Below are 6,021 nucleotides of genomic sequence, written 5' to 3' on the forward strand. Positions count from 1 at the left end.
CATGAGCAACTTCACATCTATGTTGGAGGTTCTGAGAATCCCAGATAAAGTAGAGCAGCATGTTGTGCTGTTTGGTATGGTAAAATGCCAGTCAGACCATGTTACAGACAATGGGATATATTCAGCCCCGTTTGGCTCTGGCATGTGCTGGATCCGACAGCTCCAATAGTTTCTTTATTTGGACCCAAAAATCCATGTTCTGTACAATAGTTGTGTGCTGGATGTTAAATACATTTCCTAGGCTGATCACACTTGTGACATTCTATCTACTCACACATGGTGCAGGCGGCCATTTTGCTACTAGGATCGGTACCACAGATGATCCACAGAAACAAGTCACATGATGTATATTACAGTTACTGGGTACTTCACAAGAAAACTTTTCTCGCTGCGGATAGGGAACAAACATGTTTTCATCCCAGATACTTCCTTCCTGATTCAGCAAATCTAAGCATAAAATCACTGAATATAGTCACCATTCCTTCTCTGACTATGGACTCCGAAAGCAGCATTGATCATGAGAGACTTCATGATGAGGAAAGACCGTCAGGTACATTTATTTAACTTCTCTATTTGGATTATTTTTATTTTTTTTTTAGTATTTTCTGTTTTCTATTTTATTGCCTCTTTATGTTCTCCACATTAGTGACTGACGACTGTAGATAAGCAGCAGTCCGTAAAAACGATTCTGCGTGAAATCCACCGCAAAATAGCTGTGTGACCACAACCGTACGGTAGTTACTGGTAAAGTGCGATCCCATTGGCCGGCAGCTGTTTCTAACTCTTGGATATACAGAATTTATCGTCCTATAGATGATCATTTTTCTTGGTATTTGGGGTGAAATTTGGGAACTTCGGAACAAATTAAAGACTCTTCTATATGAAGTTCTGGTAAATTACACTGGTCATCCTGGAACTAATTAGGACTGTAATTGAGCAGTCCTGTACATAGATGGCTGTAAGGATATTCTGCACAGTCCGGGCCGACTATGAAGTCAAGTCACAATATATCAGGCTGGTAAATATCAGTATTAGAGATGAGCGAACGTACTCGTCCGAGCTTGATATTCGTGCGAATATTAGGGTGTTCGGGATGCTCGTTACTCGTAACGAGCACCACGCGGTGTTCCGGTTACTTTCAGTTTCCTCTCTGAGACATTAGCGCGCTTTTCTGGCCAATTGAAAGACAGGGAAGGCATTACAACTTCCCCCTGTGACGTTCAAGCCCTATACCACCCCCCTGCTGTGAGTGGCTGGGGCGATCAGATGTCACCCGAGTATAAAAATCGGCCCCTCCCGCGGCTCGCCACACATGCCTTGTGAGTTAGCTGAGGGACAGTGCTGCTGCTGCTGTAGGGAGAGCGTTAGGAGTCAGTGTAGGCTTCAAGAACCCCAACGGCCCTTCTCAGGGCCACATCTACTAGTGTGCAGTACTGTGTTAGCACAGTATTTTTTTTTTTTTTTGTCCAAAATTGGATCTGCAGAGCATTGCGCCCTGCAATAGGGACAGAAGTGGGGGTTAGGCAGGGAGAGTGTTAGGAGTTAGTGTAGGCTTCAAGAACCCCAACGGTCCTTTCTAGGGCCACTTCTATCCGTGTGCAGTACTGTCCAGGCTGCTGTTAGCAGTGTTGCATATTTTTTTTTTCTTCTCAAAACCGGCTGTGCAGACCATTGCACCCGGCATTAATACTACAGGGATAGAATTGTGTAGACAGGGCCAGAAGACATACATTATTCATTGAATACACGCAGTGGGGTCTTTCCTTTGCTAAAAAGGAAAAAAATGATATTTTGCCTGCCTGTGTCAGTCCTAAGGTCTCCGTGTACGTGTGTGCTGCGTGTACAACGTACAAAAATCAGACGCAACCAGCTACGCTTTACTGCAGCCTAGCGCCATTGTCTTTCCTGACTGACAAATACCTGCTCTGCTAGAGTTAATAACTCTGCTACACTATAGTTGTGTGACACTTTTTGAGGGCCACACCACAGATATTAAACTTCTTGTTCATTGAATATACGCAGTGGGATCTTCCCTTTGCAAAAAAGCGAAAACATTATATTTGGCCTGCAGGCTTGCGCCAATTTATTTCCTGCCTGGGAAATCAAATCACTGGTAATACAGCATGCTGAGGGGTAGGGGTAAGCCTAGAGGACGTGGACGTGGACGTGGCCGAGGACGCGGAGGGCCAAGTGAGGGTGTGGGCACAGGCCGAGCTCCTGATCCAGGTGTGTCGCAGCCGACTGCTGCGCGATTAGGAGAGAGGCACGTTTCTGGCGTCCCCACATTCATCGCCCAATTAATGGGTCCACGCGGGAGACCTTTATTAGAAAATGAGCAGTGTGAGCAGGTCCTGTCCTGGATGGCAGAAAGTGCTTCGAGCAAGCTATCATCCACCCACAGTTCTGCGCCGTCCAGTGCTGCAAATCCGAATCCTCTGTCTGCTGCTCCTCCTTCCTCCCAGCCTCCTCACTCCACTACAATGACACCTGCTCAGGAGCGGGAACACTCCCAGGAACTGTTCTCGGGCCCCTGCTTAGATTGGGCAGCAGTGGTTCCTCTCCCACCAGAGGAGTTTATCGTCACTGATGCCCAACCATTGGAAAGTTCCCGGGGGCCGGGGGAAGAGGCTGGGGACTTCCGCCAACTGTCTCAAGAACTTTCTGTGGGTGAGGAGGACGATGACGATGAGACACAGTTGTCTTGCAGTGAGGTAGTAGTAAGGGCAGTAAGTCCAAGGGAGCAGCGCACAGAGGATTCGGAGGAAGAGCAGCAGGACGATGAGGTGACTGACCCCACCTGGTGTGCAACGCCTACTCAGGACAGGTCTTCAGAGGGGGAGGCAAGGGCATCAGCAGGGCAGGTTGCAAGAGGCAGTGCGGTGGCCAGGGGTAGAGGCAGGGCCAGACTGAATAATCCACCAAGTGTTTCCCAAAGCACACCCTCGCGCCATGCCACCCTGCAGAGGCCGAGGTGCTCTAAGGTCTGGCAGTTTTTCACAGAGACGCCTGACGACCGACGAACAGTGGTGTGCAACCTTTGTCGCGCCAAGATCAGCCGGGGAGCCACCACCAACAGCCTCACCACCACCAGCATGTGCAGACATATGATGGCCAAGCATCCCACAAGGTGGGACGAAGGCCGTTCACCGCCTCCGGTTTGCACCGCTGCCTCTCCCCCTGTGCCCCAACCTGCCACTGAGATCCAACCTCCCTCTCAGGACACAGGCACTACCGTCTCCTGGCCTGCACCCACAGCCTCACCTCCGCTGTCCTCGGCCCCATCCACCAATGTCTCGCACCGCACAGTCCAGCCATCGCTAGCGCAAGTGTTGGAGCGCAAGCGCAAGTACGCCACCACGCACCCGCACGCTCAATCGTTAACCGTCCACATACCCAAATTTATCAGCCTTGAGATGCTGCCGTATAGGGTTGTGGAAACGGAGTCCTTCAAAGCTATGATGGCGGCGGCGGCCCCGCGCTACTCTGTTCCCAGTCGCCACTACTTTTCCCGATGTGCCGTCCCAGCCCTGCACGACCACGTCTCCCGCAACATTGCACGCGCCCTCACCAATGCGGTTAGTGGCAAGGTCCACTTAACTACGGACACGTGGACAAGCACAGGCGGGCAGGGCCACTACATCTCCCTGACGGCACATTGGGTGAATTTAGTGGAGGCTGGGACAGAGTCAGAGCCTGGGACCGCTCACGTCCTACCCACCCCCAGAATTGCGGGCCCCAGCTCGGTGGTGGTATCTGCGGCGGTGTATGCTTCTTCCACTAAAGCACCCTCCTCCTCCTCCTCAACCTCTGTCTCGCAATCTAGATGTGTCAGCAGCAGCAGGACGTCGCCAGCAGTCGGTGTCGCGCGGCGTGGCAGCACAGCGGTGGGCAAGCGTCAGCAGGCCGTGCTGAAACTACTCAGCTTAGGAGATAGGAGGCACACGGCCCACGAACTGCTGCAGGGTCTGACAGAGCAGACCGACCGTTGGCTTGCGCCGCTGAGCCTCCAACCGGGCATGGTCGTGTGTGACAACGGCCGTAACCTGGTGGCGGCTCTGCAGCTCGGCAGCCTCACGCACGTGCCATGCCTGGCCCACGTCTTTAATTTGGTGGTTCAGCGCTTTCTGAAAAGCTACCCACGCTTGTCAGACCTGCTCGTAAAGGTGCGCCGGCTCTGCGCACATTTCCGCAAGTCCCACACGGACGCTGCCACCCTGCGCACCCTGCAACATCGCTTTAATCTGCCAGTGCACCGACTGCTGTGCGACGTGCCCACACGGTGGAACTCTACGCTCCACATGTTGGCTAGGCTCTATGAGCAGCGTAGAGCTATAGTGGAATACCAACTCCAACATGGGCGGCGCAGTGGGAGTCAGCCTCCTCAATTTTCAGAAGAGTGGGCCTGGTTGGCAGACATCTGCCAGGTCCTTCGAAACTTTGATCAGTCTACCCAGGTGGTGAGCGGCGATGCTGCAATCATTAGCGTCACTATTCCTCTGCTATGCATCTTGAGAAGTTCCCTGCAAACCATAAAGGCAGCCGCTTTGCGCTCGGAAACAGAGCCGGGGGAAGACAGTATGTCGCTGGATAGTCAGAGCACCCTCCTGTCTATATCTCAGCGTGTTCAGGAGGAGGAGGAGGAGGATGATGAGGAGGATGAGGAGGAGGGGGAAGAGACAGCTTGGCCCACTGCTGACGGTACCCATGCTGCTTGCCTGTCATCATTTCAGCGTGTATGGCCTGAGGAGGAGGAGGAGGAGGATCCTGAAAGTGATCTTCCTAGTGCGGACAGCCATGTGTTGCGTACAGGTACCCTGGCACACATGGCTGACTTCATGTTAGGATGCCTTTCTCGTGACCCTCGCATTCAACGCATTCTGGCCACTACGGATTACTGGGTGTACACACTGCTCGACCCACGCTATAAGGAGAACCTTCCCAGTCTCATTCCCGAAGAGGAAAGGGGTTCGAGAGTGTTGCTATACCACAGGACCCTGGCGGACAAGCTGATGGTAAAATTCCCATCCGACAGCGCTAGTGGCAGAAGGCGCACTTCCGAGGGCCATGTAGCAGGGGAGGTGCGTAGATCGAGCAGCATGTACAGCCCAGACAGTGCAACAGTCTTTAAAGGGCCTGGCCAGCTTTATGGCTCCCCAGCAAGACTGTGTCACCGCTCCCCAGTCAAGGCTGAGTCGGCGGGAGCACTGTAAAAGGATGGTGAGGGAGTACGTAGCCGATCGCACGACCATCCTCGGTGACGCCTCTGCCCCCTACAACTACTGGGTGTCGAAGCTGGACACGTGGCCTGAACTAGCGCTGTATGCCCTGGAGGTGCTTGCTTGTCCTGCGGCTAGCGTCTTGTCGGAGAGGGTGTTTAGTGCGGCTGGGGGAATCATCACAGATAAGCGTACCCGCCTGTCAACCGACAGTGCCGAGAGGCTAACACTCATCAAGATGAACAAAGCCTGGATTTCCCCAGACTTCTCTTCTCCACCAGCGGACAGCAGCGATACGTAAGCAATACGTAGGCTGCACCCGCGGATGGAAGCTACGTTCTCTCTCACCATCCAAAACGGGGACATTTCTGCTTCATCAATCTGTGTCTAATATTCCTCCTCCTCCTCCTGCTCCTCCTCCTGAAACCTCACGTAATCACGCTGAACGGGCAATTTTTCTTAGGGCCACAAGGCTCACTCATAATTTTTCTGAACAATTGTTAGATGTTTCAATGCTCTGAAAAGCGTTGGAACTTTAACTTGAACCAATTTTTCGTTAAACTGGGCTGCCTCCAGGCCTAGTTACCACTTAAGCCACATTAACCAAAGCGATTAATGGGTTTCACCTGCCCTCTTGGTTGGCCATGGCCAATTTTTTTGATGTACATTAGTACTGTTGATACAGCAATTTTTGTGGGCCCTCGCCTACAGTGTAATCAAATAAATTTTTAGCCCACCTGCATTAAGCACGACATTACTACCTCAGCTGTGTTGGGCAATGCAATGGGATATTTCTATGTACCGC

This window comes from Eleutherodactylus coqui, chromosome 2 (genome assembly GCF_035609145.1).
Source record: "Eleutherodactylus coqui strain aEleCoq1 chromosome 2, aEleCoq1.hap1, whole genome shotgun sequence".
NCBI lineage: Eukaryota > Metazoa > Chordata > Amphibia > Anura > Eleutherodactylidae > Eleutherodactylus > Eleutherodactylus coqui.